Source organism: Rhineura floridana, chromosome 1, assembly GCF_030035675.1.
Source record: "Rhineura floridana isolate rRhiFlo1 chromosome 1, rRhiFlo1.hap2, whole genome shotgun sequence".
NCBI lineage: Eukaryota > Metazoa > Chordata > Lepidosauria > Squamata > Rhineuridae > Rhineura > Rhineura floridana.
The window spans coordinates 290,796,815-290,814,496 of NC_084480.1; the positions used below are offsets into that span (position 1 = coordinate 290,796,815).

The following is a 17,682-nucleotide window of genomic DNA, read 5'->3' on the forward strand; positions in this document are numbered from 1 at the left end:
CATTTTTCTTTTTAGGCAGGGGAAGGATAACTGGGGGCAACTACAAAATGTTGGTTATACTAATAAAATAAGTACTTCCCACTTCCCTGATATGGTGTGCAGAAAGGAAAAGAACAAAGAAATTGAATTGGGAAAAATGCATTAGGTAATGCCTGATCTAGGAATTAATCTGCTTACTTACACACAACAGAGATACAAATTCTCTTGAGATAGCTAACTTAGTTTCTGATGTGGTATAATCCATATTTATACAAACATACTTAAATTTCACTGAACTGTAAGGAGAAAAGATTTCTAAGTAAAACAGTAAAACAGAAAGTTGAATGGGGGAAATTCTTTTTTCTTATCTGTGACCCTCTTGCTCTCCATTCAAGCACATTTAAGGGAGATATGGAACCTCAAAACTACACGAAAGTAAGTTTGTTGTTTGATTTTTTAAAATATGATTGAATCTGCCCAATACAAGCAAAATACTTTAGATGCATTTTGGTCTTAGAAAGAAATGCTGTAAGAAATCCTTGAAGTTATTGTTTAGTTGGACTTCAATCTCAATGGAAATGAAGATGCTAGAATCAAACTTTCAATCTTTTCTAAATTTCTTTTTTATTGGCAGTTTGAATGGTGCACTTTATTCCTTGGTAGTAGGATTCCCCATTAGGCATTTGTCTTGTTGACATGTGAATATCCTGTTGTCACAGATTAACGTAGCAGTGTGCTTGGAAGCAGGATGCCATTTAAGATAGTCCTTGAGCAAACACCTAGATCAGTGGATGGTCATCTGGTGGCTTCTGGACAAGTTGGCACAATTCTTGCAGTTTATTGGCTTTGTAACAATAAACAATTGCTTCACCTTCCTAACTTAAAAGTTTAATTGCAGAAACAAGAAGTGTGCTTAATGTCAGTGGGACACCTTCCTTTGGAAGAAACTGACACTCATTTTGGTGGCTGTGGTACTGGTGCCAGAAGCACAGGATCGGAACAAAATCCAGTAATGAGAAGGAACATTTCCAACTGCTGTCTTCAGCAATTTAGAGAGTCAGAATAGCCTTTTCAGGATGGTCCCAGACATGATTTGAAGGGTCATGTGGCAGCTGTTTTGCTGAAGCTAAGCGACTTGATGCTGGTCAATTTCTCAATGGGAGACTACTTAGGAACTCCATATATACCACCTTGAGTTCTGTCATGAGAGAAAGGCAGGATGTAAATGGAGCAAACAAAATTTTTGGTCATTGGCTTTTGGGTTCTTAAAATAGTGGCACTGAGTTTGAGTGTCCAAATGTGAAGGCCAGTAATGCTTTTAAATTGTTAATTACTAAATGTATAAATGTGTCACACTGTTATCTTTTTGGCGCCAGGTCAAGACTTTCTTCTTCTCCCAGGCATTTTAGCATGTGTTTTTAAATTGGGTTTTTTTAAGTGTTTTTAAATTTATATATTTGTTTTTAATGTTTTTAATTGTTGTCAACCACCCAGAGAGCTTCGGCTATGGGGTGGTATAAAAATGTAATAAATAAGAATAAGAATAAGAAATTAGCTTTATTCTGTGTGCCACAACATTTCAATTTTTACTAGATCCTCTTATTGCTCTCTGAGGTTTAACTCTTCAGTACACACAGCCCAATTTTCTTATTAATATTTGATCTGATAACCATATATCATTTCAGAAAGCATGGTATGTAGCCATTTTTATTACCTTCAAAAATAAGGTGTAAGGAAGCTTCAAACTGCCACATTAAATTATTATGTTCTAATATAGTTTTTTAAAAGTCATAAATATTACAGAGACAGTTATGTCAGAATATTATTACCCTTGCAAAAACATTTGGGCTGCGATCCTGGATAAAGTTAGGCTGCATAAATTACATTGTAGTCAGTGGGATTTACAGTGCAATCCTAAGTATGTTTACTCAAAAATAAACCTATTGAGTTTAGTAGGGATTACTTGCAGGTGAGTGTGTATAGGATTGTGTGAAAAACTGAAACAAAAAGGTTCTTTCTTCCCACCCACCCAGACAAGAGAAAAGGCTCCAGTCTGAGTTGGTAAACTGTCTACCACTGCCATTAGATAAGTACCTGGGCCAAAGCCAGTTTGTTTCCTTCCTTCTTCATAAGCCCCCCCCAAGTAAGCATGCCCTGCTCTGCACCCAAGTGCAGAGATAGAATAATATAGATAGAACAGTAATTGACTGTAAACTGTGTAAAAGCCAGAATGGAATGGGCCGGAACGGGCCCTTTATAAAAGAAATTGATGACAAAAATACTGGGATGTTTTAGAGATACTTGAGAACAATATTTAAACCCTTCTTATATTATATTAACTCTTTAACAACAAACATGCCATCTGGAACAGAAGAGAACTACCTGGAATGGCCTACCAAATTCATCAACCACAAATGATTGGAAGGGATGCAATAAGCCACAAAACTTCAATGGAAACAATGTTCTAATACCCGTTCTGGGCTATAATATGTTTTTCCAGAAAACGTCCCAGAATGGCAACTTCCCAGCAAGCCAGATCTACCAAATTCACCATCCACACATGACTTGATGGGATTGATGCAGTAAGCCACAAAACATCCATGGGAACCACGTTCTGATAACCATTCCAGGCTATAATATGTTTTTCTGGAAAATGCCCTGGAATAGCAACTTCCCAGCAAACCAGACCTACCAAATTCACCAGCCGCACATGACTAGAAGGGATTGATGCAATAAGCCACAAAACTGCTATGTATGTTTATTTTTACTGCATTCATGTTTTTCCAAAGAATATAGCTAATGATGCTATATGTTAAAATATTTTTAGAAGAATGAAAAATCATTACAGTATTTCAAAACTACTCTTTATAGTTATATTTGTTTGTTTATTTGTGTCATCATAGCAATTTTGCTATTATTGTTTTTTCTCCTCACTGTTTTCATAGATTGGTGATTCTTCATAGCCATCTCTTATCTCTGTTTTAAAATCGTTTATCCTATTAAACCTGTTCTACCTCGTTCAACTATATATCCTTCTCATGTATTCAATTTTCGTGCCTTTCCAAGGTGCAAATTTTCCTGCTCTTCCATGTTTGTTGCATTTCAGTCCATCCGCCAATGCTGTTTTTTTCCATTGCAAATGTATTCCACATTCTCTTTTGTAATGTTACTTTACATATGTACAGTGCTAACCTAATACCACTGGTTTTCTTTTGTGATTTCTTCATAAGAACCCTCTTGCCACACTTCTTCCCCCTCACCCTATTTATATCTTCTTTTGCTGTTCCAGGATGATTCTTCACTAAAAGGAGTATTTCTGGTTTTATTGTCAATTAGGGTAGTATATTACACCACACAAAATTAGAATGCTTAATAAATAACCAGAGCCTAAAATACTCAAAACAACTAAAATGTCACCAGGATGAACGAAAGGAAAAACTTTGCTAGGTTTTGCAGTGATTCATTTATTAAATCTTGTGCCCATATAAATAATATCATATAAAATAAATGCTGAGAAAACATTCTGACATGAAAAAAGAGAAAAAGTGCTGTTGTAGAAAGAAGTGTGCTGTAATGAAGACTAAGGCTGCAATCTTATGCCCACTTAACTGAGAGTACGTCCCATTGAATTTGTGGAGCTTACTTGACACATAGAAACAATGTGTACTTTCAGATTGGAGAATCATTGACAAATATAAATCAGCTTTACAGTAGGAAGCTTATCAATTTGGTGGTGCTCTACCAGGTGTAAAACCTGTCTATTCCTGTTAGCAATGATTAGAAACAGCTGTTTCCAACCATATGTTTTAGCAAGGTGTTAAAAAATATTCTGTACATATATTTCTGCAGTAGCAGTTCAAGACTTTTTTATATGTTTCAGTGTGGCATATGATGAGTAAGGAGCAAGTGTAACTCTCATCAAGATGGTCAAGACCATGGATATGGGACAAAATCAGAAGCATATAGAAAGAACACAGCTAAACCATTGAGGATGCTTTGGACATCCACTTTTCTTTAATAATCCTTTCAGGATACTCACCCATATCTAAAGATCCATGTATTGAAAATATCGTACAAGCACCCATATCGAACTTAACTTATGGATGCTGTATTATATATATTGAAAAACTATAAGCCCAAGGGGTTTGGGAAGTCTCTAAGGTACTATATAGATATAATTTTGATAATTAGAAATTTATTTTATTTATTTTTTAAAAATTGTACCTGCCAGGTAATGCTTTCTCCAGTGACAATGGGTTGTATCCAACTAAGTTTTACTCAGAGGAGACCCATTGGAATTAATGAACCTAAGTTAGTCATGTCCATTAATTTCAATATGTCTACTTGGAGTAGGACTGAGATGGGATTCAGTGCATTCTAAAAATTATGTTTTCATGGACCTTCAGAGTTATACCTCTGAAGAATACAGAATAATAATATTAATAATTATACAAAACAATAATAAGAATAAAATGAACACAAGGAGAATCAAAGAAATGTGCGTAATATCTCCACTCAGGTCTATGTAGTTCAGGAAGAAAGGCAGCAATCCTATACCTGGAAGTAATCCCCACTGAATTCAATATGACTGCTTAGTAGATGTGATTAGGATTGCACTGTAATACATTAAAAAGGAAGATATCTTCTACTTTCATATGTAGTGGTATTACAGGTTTGGCTCTTTTACAGCAAAATAAAAATAGGATTATGAGGTAGTGTAGTATTATGCATATTTAACAGTGGCACGTAGAACACAAGGGGTAACAAAGGCCACTTTTTGGATAATATGTGCTCAATTTTTGGATTTAACCACATAAAACTTCAAGAGGGCTTTTGTCTGCATTTGTACAGATGCAGCCAAAAATAGAGTAAAAGTTAGACAGGTCATAAAAGCTGGTAAGGCAAGTTGTTCCTCCAACTACCTGCCGCCAAATTATGAGGTTCCAAGCCCTAAACCTCCCTAAGAATCACTACTGAAGAATTTAAACTTTCAGTGCTGATAGCATGATTTAAGGCTGGGATCCCCAACCTTTTTGGGCCTAATGGCATATTTGGAGATCTAACAAACTGTTGTAGGCACTAGAAAACACCCATTTCACAGAAGAAAAACTGACAATGCTCAGACCCCTCCCCCAAAGAAACAACAAACCCTTGCAGAACAAATAAACATAGACAAAAAACCAGTCACATTCCTGAAAAAACAACCACCCCTACCAAAATCCATACACATACCTCAGTTTAAAAAATAGGAAAAATTTGAGAAGGGCAGGGGGCCTTGGGCGGTGTCAAGGAGGGTATTTGAGAGTGCCATCTTTGATTGTTCCCACAGGCATCATGTTGTAGACCTCAAATTTCAGGTGTTCTGAAACCCCAAATTGTGATCTACAAACCTGGAGATAAACATCTTCCTTACGTTCCCTCAGAATGAATCTGAATCTATTGACAATGTCACCTTGACCAGTCACAGTCTCTGGGTGTATTTCTCTGATACCATGCATTCTTCAAGCCACTTTGTAATTAACTTAAAACATGTAGGGGTGTTTACAGTGGCATTATAAATCCTTGGAGGCTAATACTGATGTATAAACTCTCTACATCAGCTGTAGCCAGTGAAGAGGTGGTGGGTGGTGGTGCAGCAACCATAGGAAGATGCCTCTACAGTCTTACTGAAGGAACGCCTCTAGTATCACCAAATATGCCGCCAAACAAGATCAGCCTCACAAGACCTTCTCTCGGTCCCACCGGTGAAAACAGCTAGACTGGTGCGGACCAGAGAGAGGGCCTTTTCGATCGTGGCCCCCACCCTCTGGAACTTGCTTCCTTTTGACCTTCGTCACGCCTCCTCTCTGATGGCTTTTCGCCAAGCTTGAAAGACCTGGCTGTTCAGGCAGGCCTACGGGATTTCTGGGGTGGGTTAGGTTTTTATATTGTATTACTGAAGGATGATTAGATGAATTGCTGTTAATATTGTAATTTGCTGTATGTATATGTTTTTATATTGTTTATATATTGTGTACATCGCCCAGAGTGTCCGTTTAGGCAGACAGATGGGCGACTAATTAAATAAAATTTTATTATTATTATTATTATTACTGGCAGATAATCTCAGGAGAGTTTGGAGGTGGTAGTGAGGAGCAAGATTGTCACTGTACATGTGCAGTGCTGCAGAATGGTTAGCAGAACTGCTTATGGGCTGCTGAATGGGTGAGGCACTGCTGGCCAGTTCTGTAGTGGGAGTCTAAGAATGCAGGAAGCTGTGTTGATCTATGATTTATATGTATACACAGCACTCCAAAAGAGCAGGTGTACCTAGCATAATAGGATCAGCTGAGAGCAAGGATGGAAGAATCTGTCAGTTTTTATTTGTTTCTCATTTTTAACAATCTTGCTTTTAAGTTTTTTGCATTTCTGCGGTAACTTGCAATTTTTTAAAAAAAGTCCTCATGAAAATTCTTTAGCATTTTAGTACAAATTTCTCTAAATAAACACATTTTTGACTAATGTAGTTTTGACTAATGTACACACTTTTGCAAGCAATTTCTCCTAATATTTTTGTGTTATTTTCACTGATATTTAATAATAATAATAATAATAATATTTTATTTATTGGTCGCCTATCTGTCCAGGTTAGTGGACACTCTAGGCGACTTACAATAACAAAAAGCTATACATAATATACATATACAAAAACAAACCACAGTCCTAAACAATTTAAAACCAATTTCCAATTAAAACATCATAAAAAAAGCAGCACACACAAAAAACAAACAAACACCCAGGCCACCCCAGCCAGCCGGCTTATGTATCCCTCCAGAGAGGGACAGGTGGTAGCAATCAGTCCCAGCTGGCTGGGTACCTGGGGCCTGGTCCTGCAGGATGCAGGTCTGCCAGGCAGAAGTCCCACAGGGAAGGGTGGTGGAGGTGGTGATCCCACAGCAGCAGCAGACTCTCCTTCCCTGGGCGGCGATGTTCTCTTCCTGCAGGCCCTGGGTCTCCCAGGCCACCCCAGCCAGCCGGCTTATGTATCCCTCCAGAGAGGGACAGGTGGTAGCAATCAGTCCCAGCTGGCTGGGTACCTGGGGCCTGGTCCTGCAGGACATTTTCCCTAATATATTAATTTTTGTAAACATGGTTTGGTTGGAGAACTGCAGCATTTGGAGATGTGTGAATTTTGAAGGATGGCTGTGTTGGGGTTGTCATATTGTTTTGGTAAGTATGAATTTGGGAGATTTGGCTTTAGATGAAAACACAGGCAAATACACTTTCAGTTGATTATGTCATTGCTCTCAGTGTGAGCAAAGTACCAGACCTGTGCTTGTTCATGTTCCTACTCCATTATGGCACTGCTGCTGCTGCTGGCTAGTCAGCATGGTGGTAATCTTTTCTGCTCCTTCCCCTAATGCCACCACATAATGCTCTCTCAACTGTTGCTCAACAGCAGAAACAACATGGAGTTTATGTCAGCACTCCTGGCTGACTGCCTCTGGTTCACATGGAAGGTAGTGCTACATTGTAAGTATGGATAATATATCAAATACAGTACTCTCCATGTGATAGATGTAACAGGTAGACTGACACATAGAGAGGGCCTATAAGTGGTGTCTTACAGTAAAGGAATTGCTCCTGAAGACTTGCCAATGCTCTACCTACCTTTATAAATCACACCAAAACCTTCCCTTTTAGGATGTTTTTGGCAACTCCCCTGTCCCCTGGCAATAAGGTTCCTACTCACCTTCATTATATTTGTTATCCATCTTTCAAAGGTGAGTTGGAACTAGAACCACTGCAGCTGTGTAGGGGAAATAGCCCAGAATATTTTATGTTTAAACACATCCATAGGTTAAGTTAATGCAGGTAATGAAGTGTTCAGTTTTGTTGGGTTGTCAGTATTTTAACCTGGATGGTTTGCTATTGCCATTATTTAGAGAATATGCTATTGTTTTTGGCCTTTAAATTTGTGATCTTCCTAAATCCTTCATTAATGGAGCAGGATAAAAATCCAATTGCTTGAATGAATATAGGATTGAAAGTAGGTTTGATTTTGCATAGCACCTTAAAGACTAACAAATTAATTCTTCAGATGAATGTGAAAAAGTAGTCTCTAGGGCACAAAAGCTTATGCTGCAGTGACATTAGTTGTTAAGACACTGCAGATATATTTTGGTAGTTTTGCTTTTTCCAGCAAATGTGGATATTTCTGTGTATTTCAGTGGAAAGGAAGTATTTATTTATTTATTTCATGAAGTGCTTTGCATAAAATATGCTGAAGTGATTAACAATAAAAACATCAACAGTAAAACCTACATAAAAACAATTTCAAGTCCAGTACAGATACAGTATTAAATAAATAAATAAAATGTCCCTTTAGTAAACAAATGAACAATATATCCTTTAAAACCTATTTTAGAATGTCTCTTTAGTGTCTGAGCATTAATTACACAACTTCTAGTCTCAAGCTCAACTTATGACCAGTACAGTGTTCCTGAATTCTGAGATAATAGTCCTTTGACTCAGAAGAGAGCTTTCCAAGGCTTGGCTGATCCCAACGTTGGACACTTTCTGGCCCTCACTGAAAACCGTTCTTTTCTGCCAGGTCACTGGGTAATGAAATTATTTCCTAGGTAATAACATCTTTGTTCTAATGAGAGCTTTTGACTGCTTTGTATGATGATGATCTTATGTTTTATTTCTCCATTTAACAAGTTGTGATCTGCCCTGAGGTCTTTTGATGAAGGATTGAATACCAATTATTAAAATAAATACAATAAAAGTTTATTATGACTGAACTTTATTGTAGACTTTTAACTTGGATTATGCAGAAAAGATGAGAAAATCTAGTCCAGTTAAAAATTAAAAGGGAAGGAATAAGGAGAGGAGCCAATACAGTTGCCCATTATTTTTCAATCCTCTTCATGCCCCCTTAAGTATCCTTCCAGTTGATGACTAGCAGAAGAACATATGGACAGCTTCCATTTGTAAAGTATTACATTTGAGATGTAATATGTGGTAATATGAAAGTGCTATTTGTGGTGTTTGATCTGCAGTGACCCATTCACACATAATACAAGTAATTTCTCAGCATGCAATCATTGCGTGTTATGTGTGCATTTGTGAACTTGCCCTCAGTTGATGATGCCCGGGCTTTAGGCAAAATACTGACTTCTACGAGCTTGAGAAGAATTATTGCACCTGCTATTATCCATTTACGTGGGTAGAGGGTACTTCATAATTGCTTCAGTGTGCCTTGAAATCCATTCCAGATTGGAAAATCAGAGATGGTATTGGGCAGGGCTTTTAAAAAATATTTGGTAGGTTCTTTTCTTCCAGGATAGAACTCTTAAGAAAGCTGCTGCTCTTAATATACTATGGGAGATTTCTTTAAAGATATCAACTGTCTAATTTATTCTGTTGCTGTATAATTAGTAACAGGTTGAAATCAAAATTAATGAATGTATTAGTAGCCTTACACAAAATAGTTCTCTATATTTGAGCCAAAAAACAAACAGAAAAGTGAAAATAATGAAACAAGAAATTATCTATTGTGTGTATGTGTGTGTACGTGGAATTCCCAGAAGGAAAACAGAGTATTGGGTGGGCATTAGGAGACAAAACGAAACTGATAAGGGATTTTTAAAACTCTCTAAAGCAAAAATTTGATAAATATTTTAAATTAGTCCTTAAAATGCAGGGAGCTTAGTCTTAAAATTCCATCTGATTGCTGTTAGGCTTATATGAGATTACAAAAGGCTGATGATAACAGAGTTAAATTCAATTTCAAAGCACTGTACTGAGGACATTGAAAGTTTGCAATGGGACCGTAGAAATAAAATATGTTCATTGCAAAAATGTGAGGATCAAGATGGATGTTGTTTACACTGTAATTGACATCCAGGCTAATTTCCCCCCTGATATATCCAGGAGTTCAGATGATATGAAAATAGAAGATCAGTGCTTTTAATGAAAAAGAGTTTTAGCCCTTCTTTGGGTTTGATAAATAGACCTTTGAACATCATATTCAGTTATTGGAGTATTCTGTATGTGTGTGTGTATGTGAGGGGGGCTACATTCTAGTATTTTTTTCTTCCAGAAAAAAACAAGTAAAAATAGTTTTGCAATGTTGCCAGGGTAAACCCAAAACAAATTTTTCTTAAATATTTTTCGTTCAGATAATCTTACATTTAAATACATTTTCTTTGCTTGCTGACCCAAACACAAAAGTTAACTGTTCAAGAGGACAGCATCTGAAACCAATAGTGAGTGAAGCAGGAAGAAGGGGAAAGTCCTAGGGAGAAATGTGCTATGGCTACATGTCAGATGTTTTCTACCTCTTTTCTCTCCCTCTTTTTTACACACACAAATATCCATAAGCACACACACATATATAATGTATGCAGATATTGATGGAATTCTATGAGTTGAAAGAGAAGGAAAATGTCTTTAAGGATCCATATCTCTCCCAGCTGATATACATTATTATCACTGGAATGTGGCTTTCAGTCTTGAAATAGTTAAAAGAGTTCTATGGCCACAAAAGAAGAGATTTCTTCAGAATTATCTCCTGCCTCACATTTGCTCTTAGGCAAGCAGTTTAAAAAAGCCCAGTGATTGAGCCAGTGATCCAATTTGAAATGCAGAAATGATTAGAGCTGCTTGCCTCATTTCATATCGAAATTCTCTGATTTATGACAGGGCTGCAGCCAAGATGTATCTCCAAAGGGAATTAGTGTGCAAGTTTGCATATTTTTGTTATTTAGGTTTCTGATAGCAGCTTCTAGCTAGAAATACTCAACTAGGAGGTGGTGGTAGTGCTGGATTTTTCAGCCACTGGAGCACAAAAAGATAAGAGCCTTATGTTTGGGACATTTAGACTCCTTGACCATCTTCCTGTGCAATATTTTTTTTTAAAAGCCAGATTGCAGGAATATAAGAATCCAATGGAATGGTTAATTGTAGCTGTGAAGAAGGGAATTACCCAAATTCTGTCTCCATGTTTTAACTAGTAGAATTTTAATGAGGCATAAAACTTCAATAATGCAACTGACCTATGGGGCAGAGTATAGAACATATAATGAAACAGAAATAGAATTCTGGAAAAAAATTATTACCTTATCTGGCATTTACATGAAGTGTTAACAGGAAATTATACAGTAGTTATAAATGAAAAAATATGGGATTTAATGTACTTATTAATAAAGATTTGTTACATACATGATACTAGTGTCCCAAATCTGCTGTCCGCAGCTGTCCCCAATGTCGTGTCTCTTCTTAAATGCATTTAGTGTCTTATTCTTAACAAAACTAAGACCAATTTTCCTTTAATACTAGTTCCTAAGACACATGGAAACATCATTGTGGAAGAGTTGAATATTGATTTTTCCCCTTTTCAGTTGTATCTAGACACCAATGAAACTGGCAAACGTCTAATTATGACAGCATGAGAAATTTTATTTTGAATTTGCAAATTCACACTAGGCAATGACAAAGACTCGCAAATACGTTTTTTGATTTTTCCATCCATCCATTGGGGGAAAAAAAGTAAATTCCAAATTTTATACATATGGCACTGAGCAAAGAAAGCACACTGAATGTTTCTTACTTTAATTATTTCAAGGTTTTTTGTGGAGATTTTGTCACCTTGAGTCTAGAGAGTGATCCTACACACTGATGCTCCCAAATACATCTGTGCAGTACTTGCAACATACAGAATTCCACACAAACAGAAGCTTCAGCATCCTAGTCTATGAGAAAATAAATGCTCTGCTGTTACAGTGCAAAATCTGAATGGTCACATAGATAAATTCCCTGTGTTGAGGAGAACAGACTCTTCTGGAGATATGGAACAGTGGATTGCAAGCTAAACAAATATTTAAAGACTAATATTTTCTTTGTTCTGAAATTTCAGTACAAAGATTCAAACAAATTAAAATGGAAATACATGTATTTTTATTTCAAATTCTCATTCCTCAAATATTTCAGTGTCCATTTGTCGTGTTAAGTTTCAATCTAAGAATTTCATGTCAACATTGCTTCTTGTGATGCACGTTTGGGTACATTATGTAATTGCCTAATTGATTTACTTTCTGAGAAAAGCTATGACCATGATCAGATTACTGACCTTAAAATAATGCAATGATACTGCACCTAAAACAATACAGACACTCTGGTGCACTTCCCCATGCCCTCTGACATGCACTTTTGTATTAGCATTTTTGTAATGGAATTTTAATAACTCTGCATCATGAGGTAAACAATGCACAGTGTGTGGGTTAGGTACATAATGTAAATTATTGTTCCAACAAAACTCGGTAACTCTTTTCTCTGAATATAAATTGCTGACTTGGGCACATTGTCTTAGATCTGCAACAGTCTTAATCTTATTCTGTAGATGGTGCACAGAACTATACAGAACTAATGTGGTAAAAGTGGCCTCCTGTGCAAGGTGAATTTCACAAGTCAGTTTTGCTCTGGTCCTTGTTAGTTACAATTCTGTTGTACAACCTTAATGCATCATAACAGGGAAATACGCAGCTTGGGCTGTGGTGCCCCAAATGTCCATAAGATAAGATGCATTATTTAGTTGTTTCTAATCCTATTTCCATCCCATTCTCCCACCGTGCCACCAGTGCCATTTGAGAGACCAAAGGGGGGGGAAATCCTTATTTTCTAAAACAAAGAGGGTGAGTTAGTCCTTCAGCACTTCCTTACCTCTTTTCAACATGCATCTTTTGGATATGGTATTTTCCTGACTCTCCTACCACAAGTTGAGTCCACAGAGCATAGACTGGATCTTTCTTTCTTTCTTTCTTTCTTTCTTTCTTTCTTTCTTTCTTTCTTTCTTTCTTTCTTTCTTTCTTTCTTTCTTTCTTTCTTTCTTTCTTTCTTTCTTTCGGGTATGACATCCATCTCTCTTTAATAATACTTTGAGATATTCTTTAACAATAATTACCTTCTTTCTTTGCAGCAAAATGTTCAGTGCAGCTTAGAAGAATAAAAATATAACGAATGAAACAATGATCAATTGATACACAGCATACAGAACAACTACAATTAACCTAGACAAGTTAAACCTGAATAATACATCTGTCATAAACAGAGATGAGGCACTGGTAGCAAAAGAAAAATATAAAACAGAAGAGTCCTGCTGAATGTTTCTCAGATCCTTGTTGTTCTATTCAATAAAACTTGCTCTGTAGGATCCGCTGTTCTTGGGAAACAGTTTTTGTGAGTGATAACTGTGCTACTCACAAACATTGTACAGTAATGCCTTGCAGGGAGAGTGCTGTGTTCTTGCACCATTCTTGCTAATTAATTCCTATAGCACTTGCTCCTGGTCGAACCATTTGTGAAGCCAGCAACATGGAGAGCTTTCTTTGGCAGCTCCCAAGGAAAAGCACAATACTCTAGGAACGCATGTAAGCAAGGAGAAAGGGGAAAGGCAATCAGGATTAAAAAATGAGAAAAAGTGGCTACAAATTATGGGGGGTATAAATCACATTAAAATGTGGACTAAGTTCAAATATGTTAAAAATCAAGAGGTGTTGCCATTGACTCCACTGTGACATAAAGCACACCTAGAATCTGATGCAATTTCAAGGAGTGTCGTTTTAATAAAAATAATAAAACGCTGTGTATGTGTGTGTGAATTACAGGGCATGGGAGAGAGAACAAGTTTTCAAGTCCACACATGTATCTGTCTATCCCATTAAAATAAATTAACTACTGAATAAAAGGGGGAAAGTAGGTAGCGTTGAGCCAACTGCTTGATGGTGAAAGAGGCTGCAACAGCTCTTCCAAAGAAAGCTTTTCTTTAAACAGAACATCAAGGCCAAACTAATGCTGAACTGGGTACTGAGTCAGTACTGACTGACAGTCTGATCATAAACATGTTCACTCAGTAGTAAGCCTTTCTGAATTCAGTGCAACAGTGAAGAGCTTTCAGATATTATGCTGAAACAATGTGGATACATTAGTGATTTGTCCATCAGCTTCTTTGTGCTTTCAGTCTCCAGAATGGGAAGGTTCTGTCCTGCACTGAGATGCTAGGGCATCAGATGCAGGAACATTTATGCATCTCATCAGAAGCGCAAAACTGCTGAATAAGCGTCTAGTGCATTGTGCTTTCCCATTTCAGTGTAATGTACAGTGTCACCCTCATTACTGAAAAGGTATGCTTAGGAACATTGTACAAGGCATGCAGCTCCCTCATGCTTCTGTATGCTTAGTTTGATTTCCAAAAACTTTGTACTCTGTAAAATGGAAGGTGGGAAATTATTGGGGGTGGGTGAAGTAGAGAGCAAAGAGAGTAGACGGAGAATGAGTTTTAATTTCATAGAACTGACCAAGAAAGATAAAGTACTTTCAGAATGCTTTGTATGAAGCACAAGAGAAAACCCCCTGAGCTTTCTTACTTCTAGCAACCAATTACTACACTAAAGAAAAGGTTTTCCCAATTATGAATTACACTAATGCAGACTCGCAGACTCAACTTTGCTAAGTGTATTAGAAACCCAGCATCCAAATAATTAATGAGAAAACACTGCTTGTGTTCAGACCTTCTGTTAATTGATTAAATGAGTTTGACTAAATCTGATTGTAATCACACTGTGTCAGTATGACTGTGTGTATATACACTTTCTCTCTTCTTTACATACATATTTATTTTCCAAAACCGAAGCAAATGATAAAGTTGCTCTAATAGCTAACCTCTCAGAATGAATGCTGCAGAGTTCCATGAAAATGAATTAGCAGCTGTTTAATGTCTCCATTCTTTCCTAATCCATCACCTACCTTCATAAGATGCAAAATGTTTTTGACATTTGTGCATTTTCCGCTACTTATTTTAGTTTAAAATGTTCAATAGTTTCCTGTGGTTAAACTGCTATGCGCTTGTCAGTGTTTTTTTAAGGGAGGCCACAGTGTTCCCTAAGGGTTTTGAGAGAAGTTCATCCCATTGAACTGGTCAGCAAGATATCATTAGCTTGTTGTGTACATGAAATCCAGGGGTTAGAGCTCCAAGCGTCACAAGCCAGTTTCTTTACCTCCTTGAGCTGATCAGAGGATCAGAGTATCAAGGAAGGATTAGCACTGACTTGGGATTTGTGTGATTGGTTAATTTATTGCGGTGATGGCAGGCCTTTCATCTATGGCAACATTTAATCAGCACGGCCATGGAGGCTATTACGGGTTAGCTCTTTTCTCAAGTCAGCCAGGGCTGCACCATCAGCCCTATCACAATTCCCCTGAAATTTCCAAATTATCTGGAACAGGCTTTAGCCTCACAGTAATAAAAATTAGAAGAGATTCCTGATAGCAGTGGTGGAAAAGCTTTCACTTGCACAGGGCAAATTATAAATAGTATGAACGTGCACTTAAAAAAAATTCTCCACCTCTTAAGAGATGTGCAGGACTTATCACCTCTGCTCTGATCCAAATCCTTGTGGTTGAAAATTTATATTAGATTTTATCAGAGAGGCCTAAGTCTAGAAAAATCAATGAAGGTTATCTTTTATGTTGCAGGAACTTGTGGAAATATTGATTTTCATTTTATAGTGAATTTGGAGCATGAGTTGGTAATCACTGCTGAGCTGACTACAATGTTTGCCTACTGTATCTTTTACTGAGTTTTTGCTCAAGTATTTAAGATCGTATATTCCTGTTGATTTTTTTAGTGGGTAGTTTGAAATCAGATGGCCCTTAAATATAAATGTGTACATCCATTGCTGTAGAAGTAAGTCCTCTTCATAGTAAATTATTTGCTGGGGTTGGTGATATTATTTTTGTATTTAATGTGCTCACAGCAAGCATGCAAGTCTTCCAGGTTTTATTTTTCTGGATGCAGATATGTCTCATGGTATTGGTATTATCCTATTACTGCAGGACATTGGATGAAATTCAGAAGTGCTTAGGAATGGAATAACAGAGGAGACATACAACTGGTTCTCTTTTTCCTTCTCTTTATAGATATAAAATGCCCATCATTATTAATGGGGTGTATGTATGTTTGGCATCTCCTCTCTAGATCTTTGTCAGTGACAGAGATGGTGAGAGATTTAGGCTTCATTTCAAAAGTGTTCACAAGTGCAGCAATTTACTTTCCCCCATAATTCTAAGAATGAGTGGCAGCCATAAATTTATGCTGGGGAAGTAAAGTGTTGGAACACTACTGGATTGTAGGGCTGTATCCATTTCTTGCCGCTGGTGATCTGTCATTTAGTATCAAGTCAGTGTCTATCTGAAGCCCTACCTTGGGTTCTGTTTTTTGGTCACACTAGAGTGTGACAAATGTTTGAAGAGTAGAATAGAGTGATGGGAACTGCTTTTGTACAGATAGATAAACCTGTATTCATAGCAGAGGGAAAACACTGACATATCAAAAGGAACAGTTTATCATTTATCATTCATTGGTGATTACACTGTTTGGAATGGATGAATTATGCAGAAGTATTATTCTTTCAAAGTTCAATTTCTTCTCTAGCCCCCCCCCCCCAATGTTTAGCCTTGATTGTTTTATAAAGTTTGGCAGCTTTACCAAGTCAATCAGATATACTTTACAGCATTTGCTATTAGGGTCACTGTTTTTCATTATTCTGTGCCTAATTTGCTATCTTAATACATTTTTATAATATGTCATCAGTATACTCTTCAACATATCTTGAGAGCCCTTTGAAGATTGCTTGTTTTTTTATATACAGTTAGGGGGGAAAGCACCTCAGTGTCAGCAAATATTTTCTTGAAGGTTTTTTTTTTTAATCCAATCTGAATTGTGTTTGCCTACCGATGAGCTCTGTGTTGTTTGTTTGTTTCTTACCAACAATGGTATGGTGGAATGCAAGTGTGAGTATTGGGAGGGCAGGATGTGCTACCATATGACCTAAAAGGGAATTAGAATCTAAACATAAGAAGATGCCTTAACCAAGTCACAGCATTGGTCCATCTAAACCACAATGGTCTATGCTGACTGGCAGATCTTCAGCCAAGTAATGTGTACAAAAATGAACATATTAGGGTAAATTGTGCATATAAATGCATATATTAGTGAAAATAACATACAACAATGTATTATATTGGGGGGAATGCTTGCAAAAATGTGTATGTCAAAAATGCTTGCAAAATGTGTTTATTAGGAAAAATATGCATTAAAATACTGGCAAATTTTCATGATGATTTTTTTTTAAAATGTGCAAAATGCTGCAGAAATGTGCAGAACTGAATTTATAAGATTGGAAAAATGAGGAATTGAGAGAACTGAGACTGACAGATTCTTCCATTCCTAGTAGGAACTCCATCAAAGAAGTATCCAACCTCTGCTTGATTACTTTCCCCATATTCTGACTTCTTCTGTGCCAGTATTCCCTCACCTGGTTCTCTCCAGATGTTTTGGGGTACATCTATCAGCCCCCCCAAAACACAGCCTCACTAGCTGGGGTTGATGGGAGCTGTAATACACAAGGCAGCAAAATATTTTGGGATCATTTACTCTGCTGATTTGGGGTTTGGACTGCCTGTTCAGGTTCAGATCCCTGAAGATATTTCCCAGGTTCTTTTACAGAACAGATGCAGCCTACTCTTGGATGATTATCTTGACCCATTCCAGTATGGGTTCAGGCCTGGTTATGGGACTGAATTGGCTTTGGTCACCCTGATGGGTGGCCTTTATTGGGAGAAAAACAGGGGGAGTGCAACCCTATTATTCTTACTTGATCT

The 17,682-nt window shown here is 37.1% G+C and overlaps 1 protein-coding gene across 10 annotated transcripts in view; it reads left to right on the plus strand.

Moving 5' to 3' along the window:
• ZFPM2 (zinc finger protein, FOG family member 2) overlaps positions 1–17,682 on the plus strand; it is a 529,061-nt gene that overhangs the window by 284,683 nt on the left and 226,696 nt on the right. The window contains exon 1 of one of the 10 annotated variants that reach the window (XM_061604913.1): positions 7,449–7,491. The exons of the other annotated variants lie outside the window; for them this stretch is intronic. The gene's annotated coding sequence lies outside the window, so the exon portion shown is untranslated. Of the gene's footprint in view, positions 1–7,448; positions 7,492–17,682 lie in introns of those variants that run through there. 10 annotated transcript variants of the gene reach the window in all.